The sequence below is a fragment of the Cupressus sempervirens genome, chromosome 6 (assembly GCF_028749045.1).
Source record: "Cupressus sempervirens isolate cs-2001-9-10 chromosome 6, ASM2874904v1, whole genome shotgun sequence".
NCBI lineage: Eukaryota > Viridiplantae > Streptophyta > Pinopsida > Cupressales > Cupressaceae > Cupressus > Cupressus sempervirens.
In genome coordinates this window covers 106915999-106930687 of record NC_143123.1, presented here as the reverse complement: position 1 = coordinate 106930687, position 14689 = coordinate 106915999, and positions in this window count along the sequence as shown.

Genomic DNA, 14689 nt, shown 5'->3' with positions numbered 1-14689 from the left:
ATAGCAACAGATCTAGAATGAATAATTCACACATTCGAGAAGACAAGTTCTTACAATCACGAAGTAGAGAGAACATATTAAATTTCTTAAATCATTTAGGGGTCTAAATACCAGACCCTACTTGAACCTGATGCTAATACGCAATCCCCAAAACTGAAAGAGGACTCGCTTCTCTTCAATAATTTTCTTCTGAAAGTCCTTCCTAGAATTCTCCTTCTCAAATTTGCTTACAAAAGTTCTTCCCCAAAAATCTTGTCTCCAAATTCCCGATCCAAATTCGTGTCCCTCAAAAATGAACCCCCAAAGTTGTGATAAAGAGTTTTCTCCTCAAATCAGGGAACTAATTGAGCATTCACCCAAGAGGACTCTTTGCTCAACTGAGTTAACTCCAAAATTAACTTTCTTTATTTTTGCTTTATCTTTATAATGCACATTAAGTTGAATTATTAAATAACTTTATTTAATATTCCACTTGACTTCTATTTTAAATTAATTTATTACTTTAATCTCATGTGCACATTATGAAATTAAAATAACATTATTATTTTCTATTATTTTATCTTTTAATTAATTTCTTTTATTTTCAACTCAAGCTCACATCATGCGATCTAGAAACTTTAATAATTTCATATCTTTGAACTTTTAATTTATTTTAGAAACTTAATTGATAAAATATTTAATTAATTTAAATAACAATAATATTTAGCATTTATTTAAAAATGAACTCTAGATATATTATTATTAAATTAAGTAAATATTATCATGTTCTAAATTATCCTTAAACTTTTATCTCCAAATTCAATTCTTTTTATTTAATTAATTTTTCAATTAATTAATTATAATTAAATATTAAAATATTATAATAATTTTCTATTAAATTAAATCATTAATTAATTTTTTTAATTAGACTTAATTAGTAGAAAATACATCAAAGACTCATAAAGCAACATACGAAAACCCATCATAGAAAAATACATACTAAATCAAACAAAAGGGTTATAATCACAAAATAACATCATTTGATGCATTTGGAGGGTACTTAACTCAGATACTTGTCCTAACTATCAATTAGAACAATTGGCTAAAAGGTTTAGGATTTGGACTTAAGAGTTTATCTCCCCTCTCTTACCATTGAGATAATGAGATAGGGTACGCTCATCCTGGCAATTCACGAAAGTCGATACTCGATACCTGCAACCTGCATAAAATCCACGCATGTACAAACACAATATTCTAAGCTAAATAGACAATGGCAGGAAGTAGTGCATCGTGTAGATCCTGACTAGCAGGTGACTACGACTCCCTTCCTTAACCACATCAGAAACACCATACATAAGGAAAACAAACACGCACACCATACACATGAAGTATGGGGTAAGTATCCATAAGAAAGCACATGTGATAATAAACCATCTAACTAATCATCAGTGATAACTGAAAACATTGACTAATCATCATACATACCTGAAATATAGAGTACCCAGTAATCTAATTATATAATAAGCTGAATGTAAAACAATATCTGATAATCTGAATGTGATGCTACTAAACATCAAGTATAAAACTAGCCTAAACGAGTTTGGCAATTAAAACAAAATGTGAACTAGGGGCAGGCACTACATCTCAAATCTGATCAACTTTTGGTCAAACTTGATCTTTGCGTATGTGAATATGAGCAAATGTGATTATGAATTCCAACAACAATTCGATGCAAATTCTCATTCAACTTTTCAAAATGAAGAGATGAGGGTTTCTTAAATAGACTTTCCTGGAATTCATCAACGATTGAGATCGATTTCAATCAATGATCAGGATTAAAGGTGAAGTTCAGTCATAAAGGGAGATGACCAAATTAAAGAGAGTTAATGGATTTAATTTGCGTAAAATAAGGAGTTAAATGATTCAATTTGAGTAGAAAAAGGAGTTACCTGATTTAACTCATTTTTTATCAATAGTGAACTGAAAATTTCCCTTTTTGAATTGAAGAGAGATTTTGTTGAGATATTTAATTTAATAAAATGAGATATGCTCTCATAATTACTTTTTCTATTTAGTTAAATAATCTTTAATTAATTAGAGACACTTTTCTTATTTAATTAAATAACTTCATTTAATTAATTAGGAATGGCTTCTCATTTAATTAAATAACTTTGTTTAATTAATTAGAAGTAAGTACTACATTTAATTAAATAATTTCATTTAATTATTTCAAAATTCTTTTCGAAATTAGTCAACTCAAGCCAACCGTAGTTAAATCTAGTCAACATTTGGTCAAACTTGATCTTTGCGTATGTGAATATGAGAAAATGTGAGTATCAATTCTAGCAACAATTCGATGCAAATTTTCATTCAACCTTTCAAAATGAAGAGATGAGGGTCTCTTAAATAGACTTTTCTAGAATTCATCAACGGTTGAGACCGATTTCAATCAACGGTCAGGATTAAAGGTGAAGTTCAGTCATAAAGGAAGATTTCCAAATTAAAGGGAGTTAACAGATTTAATTTGAGTAAAATAAGGAGTTAACTGATTTAATTTGAGTAAAAAAAGAAGTTAATTGATTTAACTCATTTTTTATCAATAGCGAACTGGAAATTTCCCTTTTTGAACTGAAGAGAGATTTTGTTGAGATATTTAATTTAATAAAATGAGATACGCTCTCATAATTACTTTCTCTATTTAATTAAATAATTTTTAATTAATTAGAGACACTTTTCTTATTTAATTAAATAACTTCATTTAATTAATTAGGGATGGCTTCTCATTTAATTAAATAACTTTGTTTAATTAATTAGAAGTAAGTACTCCATTTAATTAAATAATTTCATTTAATTATTTCAAAATTCTTTTCAAAACTAGTCAACTCAAGTCGACCATGGTTAAATCTAGTCAACTTTTGGTCAAACTTGATCTTTGTGTATGTGAATATGAGCAAATGTGAGTATGAATTCCAGCAACAATTCGATGCAAACTCTCATTCAACCTTTCAAAATGAAGAGATGAGGGTCTCTTATATAGACTTTCCTAGAATTCATCAACGGTTGAGATCGATTTTAATCAACGGTTAGGATTAAAGGTGAAGTTCAGTCATAAAAGAAGATTTGTAAATTAAAGGGAGTTAACGTATTTAATTTGAGTAAAATAAGGAGTTAACCAATTTAATTTGAGTAGAAAAAGGAGTTAACTAATTTAACTCATTTTTGATCAATAATGAACTCAAAATTTTCCTTTTTGAACTAAAGATAGATTTTGTTGAGATATTTAATTTAATAAAATGAGATATCCTCTAATAATTACTTTTTCTATTTAATTAAATAATCTTTAATTAATTAGAGACACTTTTCTTATTTAATTAAATAACTTCATTTAATTAACTAGGAATGGCTTCTCATTTAATTAAATAACTTTATTTAATTAATTAAAAGTAAGTACTCCATTTAATTAAATAATTTTGATTAGTTATTTCAAAATTGTTTTCGAAACTTGTCAACTCAAGTCAACCGTGGTTAAATCTGGTCAACTTTTGGTCAAACTTGATCTTTACGTATGTGAATATGAGCAAATGTGAGTATGAATTCCAACAACAATTCGATGCAAATTCTCATTCAACCTTTCAAAATGAATAGATGAGGGTCTCTTAAATAGACTTTCCTGGAATTCATCAACGGTTGAGATCAATTTCAATCAACGGTCAGGATTAAAGGTGAAGTTCAGTCATAAAGGGAGATTTTCAAATTAAAGGGAGTTAATAGATTTAATTTGAGTAAAATAAGGAGTTAACTGATTCAATTTGAGTAGAAAATGGAGTTAACTGATTTAACTCATTTTTTATCAATAGTGAAGTGAAAATTTCTCTTTTTGAACTGAAGAGAGATTTTGTTGAGATATTTAATTTAATAAAATGAGATATGCTCTCATAATTACGTTTTCTATTTAATTAAATAATCCTTAATTAATTAGAGACACTTTTATTATTTAATTAAATAACTTCATTTAATTAATTAGTAATGGCTTCTCATTTAATTAAATAACTTTGTTTAATTAATTAGAAGTAAGTGCTTCATTTAATTAAATAATTTCGATTAATTATTTCAAAATTCTTTTCGAAACTTTTTAGCTCAAGTCAACTGTGGTTAAATTTGGTCAACTTTTGGTCAAACTTCATCTTTTCGTAAGTGAATATGAGTAAATGTGAGTATGAATTCTAGCAACAATTCAATGCAAATTCTAATTCAACCTTTCAAAATGAAGATATGAGAGTCTCTTAAATAGACCTTCCTGGAATTCATCAACGGTTGAGATCGATTTCAATCAACGTTCACTATTAAAGGTGAAGTTTAGTTATATAGGTATATTTTGAAATTTAAGGGAGTTAACAGATTTAATTTGAGTAAAATAAGGAGTTAACAAATTCAATTTTAGTAGAAAAAGGAGTTAACTAATTTAACTCATTTTTGATCAATAGTAAATTAGAAATTTCCCTTTTTGAACTGAAGAGAGATTTTGTTGAAATATTTAATTTAATAAAATGAGATATGCTCTCATAATTACTTTTTCTATTTGATTAAATAATCTTTAATTAATTAGAGACACTTTTATTATTTAATTAAATAACTTTATTTAATTAATTATGAATAGCTTCTCATTTAATTAAATAACTTTGTTTAATTAATTAGAAGTAAGTACACCATTTAATTAAATAATTTCGTTTAATTATTTCAAAAATGTTTTCAAAATTAGTCAACTCAAGTCAACTGTGGTTAAATTTGGTCAACTTTTGGTCAAACTTGATATTTGCATATGTAAATATGAGCAAATGTGAGTGTGAATTCCAACAACAATTCGATGCAAATTCTCGTTCAACCTTTCAAAATGAAGAAATGAGGGTCTGTCAAATAGACTTTCTTCGAATTCATCAACAGTTGAGATCGATTTCAATCAATGGTCAGGATTAAAGGTGAAGTTCAGTCATTAAGGAAGATTTCCAAATTAAAGGGAGTGAACAGATTTAATTTGAGTAAAATAAGGAGTTAATTGATTCAATTTGAGTAGAAAAAGGAGTTAACTGATTTAACTCATTTTTTATCAATAGTGAGCTGAAAATTTCCCTTTTCAAACTGAAGATAGATTTTGTTGAGATATTTAATTTAATAAAATGAGATATGCTCTCATAATTACTTTTTTAATTTAATTAAATAATCTTTAATTAATTAGAGACACTTTTCTTATTTAATTAAATAAAATCATTTAATTAATTAGGAATGGCTTCTCATTTAATTAAATAAATTTGTTTAATTATTTAGAAGTAAGTACTCCATTTAATTAAATAATTTTGTTTAATTATTTCAAAGTTCTTTTTGAAACTAGTCAGCTCAAGTCAACCGTGGTTAAATATGGTCAAGTTTTGGTCAAACTTGATCTTTGCGTATGTGAATATGAGCAAATGTGAGTATGAATTCCAACAATAATTTGATGCAAATTCTCTTTCAACCTTTCAAAATGAAGAGATGAGGGTCTCTTAAATAGACTTTTCTGGAATTCATCAACGGTTGAGATCGATTTCAATCAATGGTCAGGATTAAAGGTGAAGTTCAGTCATAAAGGGAGATTTCCAAATTAAAGGGAGTTAATAGATTTAATTTGAGTAAAATAAGGAGTTAACTGATTCAATTTGAGTAAAAAAGGAGTTAACTAATTTAACTCATTTTTGATTAATAGTGAACTAGAAAATTTCCCTTTTTGAACTGAAGAGAGATTTTGTTGAGATATTAAAATTAATAAAATGAGATATGCTCTCATGATTACTTTTTTAATTTAATTAAATAATCTTTACTTAATTAGAGACACTTTGTTATTTAATTAAATAACTTCATTGAATTAATTAGGAATGGCTTCACATTTAATTAAATAATTTTATTTAATTAATTAGAAGTAAGTACTCCATTTAATTATATGATTTCATTTAATTATTTCAAAATTCTTTTCGAAACTAGTCAGGTCAAGTCAACCGTGGTTAAATTTGGTCAACTTTTGGTCAAACTTGATCTTTGCGTATGTGAATATGAGCAAATGTGAGTATGAATTCCAGCAACAATTCGATGCAAATTGTCATTCAAACTTTCAAAATGAATAGATGAGGTTCTCTTAAATAGACTTTTCTTGAATTCATTAATGGTTGAGATTGATTTCAATCAACGGTTAGGATTAAAGGTGAAGGTCAGTCATAAAGGGAGATTTCCAAATTAAAGGGATTTAACAGATTTAATTTGAGTAAAATAAGGAGTTAACTGATTCAATTTGAGTAGAAAAAGGAGATAACTGATTTAACTCATTTTTGATGAATAGTGAACTGAAAATTTTTCTTTTTGAACTGAAGAGAGATTTTCTTGAGATATTTAATTTAATAAAATGAGATATGCTCTGATAATTACTTTTCCTATTTAATTAAATAATCTTTAATTAATTACAAACACTTTTTTTATTTAATTAAATAACTTCATTTAATTAATTAAGAATGGCTTCTCATTTAATTAAATAACTTTGTTTAATTAATTAGAAATAAGTACTCCATTTAATTAAATAATTTCGTTTAATTATTTCAAAATTCTTTTCGAAACTAGTCAGCTCAAGTCAACCGTGGTTAAATCTGGTCAACTTTTGGTCAAACTTGATCTTTGTGTATGTGAATATGAGCGAATGTGAGTATGAATTCTAGCAACAATTTGATGCAAATTATCATTTAACCTTTCAAAATGAATAGATGAGGGTCTCTTAAATCGACTTTCCTGGAATTCATCAATGGTTGAGATCGATTTCAATCAACGGTCAGGATTAAAGGTGAAGTTCAGTCATAAAGGGAGTTAACAGATTCAATTTGAGTAAAATAAAGAGTTAATAGATTCAATTTGAGTAGAAAAAGGAGTTAGCTGATTTAACTCATTTTTGATCAATAATGAACTGAAAATTTCTCTTTTTGAACTAAGGAGAGATTTTTTTGAGATATTTAATTTAATAAAATGAGATATGCTCTCATAATTGCTTTTTCCATTTAATTAAATAATCTTTAATTAATTAGAGAAACTTTTTTGATTTAATTAAATAACTTCATTTAATTAATTAGGAATGACTTCTCATTTAATTAAATAACTTTGTTTAACTAATTAGAAGTAAGTACTCCATTTATTTAAATAATTTCATATAATTATTTAAAAATTCTTTTCAAAACTAGTCAACTCAAGTCAACTGTGGTTAAATCCGATCAACTTTTGGTCAAACTTGATCTTTGCATATGTGAATATTAGCACATGCGAGTATGAATTCCAGCAACAATTCGATGCAAATTCTCATTCAACCTTTCAAAATGAAGAGATGAGGGTCTCTTAAATAGACTTTACTGGAATTCATCAACGGTTGAGATTGATTTCAATCAACGCTCAGGATTAAAGGTGAAGTAAAGTCATCAAGGGAGATTTTCAAATTAAAGGGAGTTAACAAATTTAATTTGAGTAAATTAAGGAGTTAACTGATTCAATTTGAGTAGAAAAAGGAGTTAACTGATTTCACTCATTTTTTATCAATAGTGAACTAGAAATTTCCCTTTTTGAATTGAAGAGAGATTTTGTTGAGATATTTGATTTAAGAAAATGAGATATGCTCTTATAATTACTTTTTCTATTTAATTAAATAATCTTTATTTAATTAGAGACACTTTACTAATTTAATTAAATAACTTAATTTAATTAATTAGGAATGACTTCTCATTTAATTAAATAACTTTTTTTAATTAATTAGAAGTAAGTACTCCATTTAATTAAATAATTTCGTTTAATTCTTTCAAAAAATTTCTCGAAACTAGTCAACTCAAGTCAACCGTGGTTAAATCTGGTCAACTTTTGGTGAAACTTTATTTTTGCGTATGTGAATATGAGCAAATGTGAGTATGAATTCCAGCAACAATTCGATGCAAATTCTCATTCAACCTTTCAAAATGAAGAGATGAGGGTCTCTTAAATAGACTTTCCTGAAACTCGTCAACGGTCGAGTTCGATTTCAATCAACGGTCAGGATTAAAGGTGAAGTTCAGTCATAAAGGAATATTTTCAAATTAAAGGGAGTTAACAAATTTAATTTGAGTAAAATAAGGAGTTAACTGATTCAATTTGAGTAGAAAAAGGAATTAACTCATTTAACTCAATTTTTATCAATAGTGAACTGGAAATTTCCCTTTTTGAATTGAAGAGAGATTTTGTTGAGATATTTGATTTAAGAAAATGAGATATGCTCTCATAATTACTTTTTCTATTTAATTAAATAATCTTTAATTAATTAGAGACACTTTTCTTATTTAATTAAAAATTTTCGTTTGATTATTTTAAAAAATTTCTCAAAACTAGTCAACTCAAGTCAACCGTGGTTAAATCCAGTCAACTTTTGGTCAAACTCGATCTTTGCGTATATGAATATGAGCAAATGTGAGTATGAATTCCATCAACAATTCGATGCAAATTCTCATTCAACCTTTCAAAATTAAGAGATGAGGGTCTCTTAAACAGATTTTCCTGCAATTCATCAACGGTTGAGATCGATTTCATTCAGCGGTCAAGATTAAAGGTGAAGTTCAATCATAAAGGGAGATTTCCAAATTAAAGGGAGTTCACAAATTTCATTTGAGTAAAATAAGGAGTTAACTGATTCAATTTGAGTAGAAAAAGGAGTTAACTAATTTAACTCATTTTTTATCAATAGTGAACTGGAAATTTTTCTTTTTCAACTGAAGAGAGATTTTGTTGAGATATTTAATATAATAAAAGGAGATATGCTCTCATAATTATTTTTTCTATTTAATTAAATAATCTTTAATTAATTAAATACACTTTTCTTATTTAATTAAATAACTTCATTTAATTAATTAGGAATGGCTTCTCTTTAAATTAAATAATTTTGTTTAATTAATTAGAAGTAAGTACTCCATTTAATTAAATAATTTTGTTTAATTATTTCAAAATTCTTTTCGAAACTAGTCAGCTCAAGTCAACCGTGGTTAAACATGGCCAACTTTTGGTCAAACTTGATCTTTGTGTATGTGAATAAGAGCAAATGTGAGTATGAATTTCAGCAACAATTCGATGCAAATTCTCATTCAACCTTTCAAAATGAATAGATTAGGGTCTCCTAAATAGACTTTCAATTCATCAATGGTTAAGATCAATTACAATCAACGGTCAGGATTAAAGGTGAAGTTCAGTCAGAAAGGGAGATTTCCAAATTAAAGGGAGTTAACAGTTTTAATTGGAGTAAAATAAGGAGATAACTGATTCAATTTGAGTAGAAAAAGGAGTTAACTGATTTAACTCATTTTTTATCAATAGTGAACTAGAAATTTCCCTTTTTAAACTAAAGAGAGATTTTCTTGAGATATTTAATTTAATAAAATGAGATATGCTCTCATAATTACTTTTTCTATTTAATTAAATAATCTTTAATTAATTAGAGACACTTTTCTTATTTAATTAAATAACTTTGTTTAATTAATTAGAAGTAAGCACTCCATTTAATTAAATAATTTTGTTTAATTATTTCAAAATTCTTTTCAAAACTAGTCAACTCAAGTCAACCGTTGTTAAATCTGGTCAACTTTTGGTCAAACTTGATCTTTGCATATGTGAATATGAGAAAAAGTGAGCATGAATTCCAGCAACAATTCAATGCAAATTCTCATTCAACCTTTCAAAATGAAGAGATGAGGGTCTCTTAAATAGACTTTCCTGAAATTCGTCAACGGTTGAGATCAATTTCAATCAACGGTCAGGATTAAAGGTGAAGTTCAATCATAAAAGGGAGATTTTCAAATTAAAGGGAGTTAATAGATTTAATTTGAGTAAAATAAGGAGTTAATTGATTCAATTGAGTGGAAAATGAAGTTAACTAATTTAATTCATTTTTGATCAATAGTGAACTAGAAATTTCCGTTTTTGAATTGAACAGAGATTTTGTTGAGATATTTAATTTAATAAAATGAGATATGCTCTCATAATTACTTTTTCTATTTAATTAAATAATCTTTAATTAATTAGAGACACTTTTCTTATTTAATTAGATAACTTCATTTAATTAATTAGGAATGGTTTTTCATTTAATTAAATAAATTTTCTTAATTAATTAGAAGTAAGTACTCCATTTAATTAAATAATTTCATTTAATTATTTCAAAAAAAAATTCAAAACTAGTCATCTCAAGTCAACCGTTGTTAAATCCAGTCAACTTTTAGTCAAACTTGATCTTTGCATATGTGAATATGAGCAAATGTGAGTATGAATTCCAGCAACAATTCAATGCAAATTCTCATTCAACCTTTCAAAATTAAGAGATGAGGGTCTCTTAAATAGACTTTTCTGGAATTCATCAACGGTTGAGATCGATTTCAATCAACAGTCAGGATTAAAGGTGAAGTTCAGTCATAAAGGGAGATTTCCAAATTAAAGGGAGTTAACATATTTAATTTGAGTAAAATAAGGAGTTAACGGATTTAATTTGAGTAGAAAAAGGAGTTAACTGATTTAACTCATTTTTTATCAATAGTGAACTGGAAATTTCCCTTTTTGAACTGAAGGGAGATTTTGTTGAGATATTTGATTTAATAAAATGAGATATGCTATCTTTATTACTTTTTCTATTTAATTGAATAATCTTTAATTAATTAGAGACAATTTTCTTATTTAATTAAATAACTTCATTTAATTAATTAGGAATGGCTTCTCATTTAGTTAAATAACTTTTTTTAATTAATTAGAAGTAAGTACTCCATTTAATTAAATAATTTTGTTTAATTCTTTTCGAAACTAGTCAGCTCAAGTCAATCGTGGTTGAATTTGGTCAACTTTTGGTCAAACTTGATCTCTGCGTATGTGAATAGGAGCTAATGTGAGTATGAATTCTAGCAACAATTCGATGCAAATTCTCATTCAACTTTTCAAAATGAAGAGATGAGGGTCTCTTAAATAGACTTTCCTAAAATTTATCAACGGTTGAGATCGATTTCAATCAACGGTCAGGGTTAAAGGTGAAGTTCAGTCATAAAAGGAGATTTCCAAATTAAAAGGGAGTTAACAGATTTAATTTGAGTAAAATAAGGAGTTAACTGATTCAATTTGAGTAGAAAAAGGAGTTAACTGATTTAACTCATTTTTGATCAATAGTGAACTGGAAATTTCTCTTTTTGAACTGAAGAGAGATTTTGTTGAGATATTTAATTTAATAAAACGAGTACCAATTGTTAAAATTCTTTAGAATAACTTAGAAGGGGGGTGAATCAGTTATTCAAGGTCCAAATGCCCTATTAATACCTTTTTACTACTTTTAATGAATCCATACCCTTTTCATATGTTCAAACTTAAATCAATCATATAAGCAAGTTACAGTAAATCAGCACGCAAAGATAAAACGCTCAAGATCAACACATGACATAATGATTTACGTGGAAACCCAATTTGAGAAAAACCACCGGTAACATGCTACTTTATTCTCACTCTTCTGAAATGATGCCCTGTTAAAAGCCTGCCCTGTTAAAGGCTTACAACACACTCTTAAATGTGACCTTGTTAGAGGATTTCACCAAACTGTTAGGAATGGGCCTGGTTAAAGGTCTTTAGAACATTCACTTTGAATATCACCCTATTAAAGGATTTTTCTAATGGCTATTAAACCAACCTAAGTCCATAGGATTTAGACTTACAATTACAATTGCTAGAAAGTAACAATAATGGTCTTTTGATCTGATATAACTTACAACATACTTTGCAGATTTCAAATCACACTTTCAGTTCAATCCTTATGCTTGGCTTTAAGCTCTTTAGCTCTGACTGCTTGTCTTCCTCTCAAGCTTCGTCTCCTTGAGTCTTCTAACTAATTCTGTCAATGCAATCACCTTTGTGATCGTCTATACAAATAGAATTTCTATGCTATCTTCTCCTAGGCACATTCTTCAGCATTTCATGCTTTTATGCTTGACCACTGTCTCCTTTCCTTGTATCCCCTCTCGCTCTCTCTTTCTCTTATTAACTTATGTCTTCTTATATAGAAGTCTGATTTGCCTTTACCGCTCAATTCTCCCTCTTCAATTTTAAGGTTTCAAAATTGATTAGGTAGGATACAATGTATCTACCCCATATCTTGTTTTCCTCTTGAAACTTTGCCAGTTGTATCTTAAAAATGTTCTACATGGTGTTCTATGCCACCAACTCATCATTCTTATCTTCCTTTTAATTCACAAATTTCTAGATAACAACCTTGTCGGCTTAGATCTGGTAAATCTTCGATTTTCTAAATAATGCAGCAACTCGGCATTATTGAGTTACTGGTGCTTGGCACCTTTGTGTTACTCAGCACCTATACTAGCTCGGCACTTGAACTTGCTCGGCACTTGAACTTACTCAGCACTTGAACTTGCTCGGCACTTGATTCTACTCGGCACCACTCGGCATCTGAAGTTAACTCGGCATTAACTAGAACTTGCTCGGCTCTTACTAGCTTGCCTGGCTCCTTCTCTCTAATAAACTTAGTTTGAGCTTTACAAAAGACTTAGTTAAAACCTTAAATCTTTGATATGTTTCAATGCGCCCATTCTTTGTAGTATGTCATCAAATACATTCTTTCATCAATGGCTTAGCTGATCCTTGTACTTCATTCCAACGTCATAACTTTAACCTTTCTCTAGGTATTTTAGTTACATCTTATTAATTGCCTCCACCTTGACAATCAACTAATTGATAGTATTTGAATCACTAAAGTAATTGTCATCCCTGAAAGTAGCAAGTTTGACATCAATGACAAAATAATGATTGAGGACATTCTTTACTAGTTCCATATTTTATTCCAACAATCTCCCTCAACTTTTCTTATAATTATTTCAATCATTTCTAACAATCTCCCTCTTTAGCATTGATGGCAAACCAAACTGATCAAATAATCAATTCAGTTACCAACAAGATTGTATACGTTGTCTTTTTGTATTTCACTATAGATCTCATATATCTCCTTCTTTCATATATATATATATATCCCTCTCTCTTTGCATTGATCAGTTTCCCTGCATATTTCTCCCTCTTTGACATAAATGCCAAAGATGTAGCATTTTTATCATGCAAAATATAAGCTTTGGCTTCTTGTTGTTTTTCTCCCTCTGTCACCATGCTTGTGACTGATTTGGAGTTTCTGTACCTGTTGTCATCCTTTGCATCAACCTATTAATATTTTAATGATTTATTCCTGTTGATTCAAGGAAACTTCCTTGTTGCCTTAAACTGCTTGGGTTAGGGGTATGACCTCCAATTTGCCTCTAAGATATTCATAGGCATCCTTGGGCAATGGTTTGGTGAAGATATCTGCAGTTTGTTCTTTTGTGTGAATGTATTCCAACTTCACTTGTTTGTCTTCTACTAATTCTCTAACATAATGATACTTGATTGCGATATGCTTGGTTTTTGCATGCATCATTGGATTTTAGGATATGTTTATAGCACTTGTATTATCACAATACAATATCACCAGTTTTGTTACTTCTTCTTTCATTCCATTCAATAGATGTGTGAGCCATACAATATTTGTACAATTGACTGCAGCTGCCACATATTCTGATTCTGCAGTGGATTGGGATATACATGTTTGTTTCTTGCTAGTCTAGGTAACCAGCCTTTTGCCTAGAAATAATGCACCTCCACTTGTGCTTTTTCTGTCATCAATGTTTCCTCCCTAGTCTGCATCTGTATATGCATTGAGTTCAAATTTTCTATTCCTTTTGTAGTATAGACCAAAATCATTAGTCCCTTTCAGATATCTCATTATTCTTTTTATTGCTATGAGATGATTTTCTTTAGGATTAGCAGAAAACCTAGCCACTATTCCAACTGCTAATGCTATGTCTGGTCTACTATGCACAACATATTGTAGTTTTCCAATCATGGATCTATACATTGTTTGATTGACTTTAGTTGACTCATCATTTTTGGACAACTTATTTCCTGTGGCCATTGGTGTGCTTACTGGTTTGGATTCCTCCAATCCAAACGTTTTAAGAATTTCTTTGATGTACATTGATTGTGTAACAAATATTCCATGTTTAAGTTGGTGTACTTGCAATCCAACAAAAATTTTGATTTCTCCAAACATAGACATTTCAAATTCATGTTTCATACTGTCAGCAAAGCCTTTGCAAAGTACTTCCTTACCACCAAATACTATGTCATCCACAAAAATTTTAGATACAATAATGTCTTTACTTTCTTCAACTTTGATGTACATGTTGCTATTATCATCAGTTCTTTCAAATCCAATTTGCACTAGATACTTGTGAAGTCTCTCATACCATGCTCTAGGTGCTTGTTTCAAACCATAGAGTGCTTTATGTAGCTTACACACCATATCCCTGTTGTTCTCATCAACAAATCCTTCTGGTTGTTCAATGTAGACTTCTTCTTCTAGTATACCATAAAAGAAGGTAGATTTTACATCCATCTAATAGACTTTGAAATCTTTGTAGGCAGCATTTGCAAGTAAAGTTATTACTCCTTCCATTCTAGCAATAGGAGCGAATGTTTCTCCATAAACTATTCCTTCTTCTTGAGCATAACCCTTGCATACTAATCTGGCTTTATTTTTGGTAATCTCACCATTCTCATCTAGTTTGTTTTTGAATAC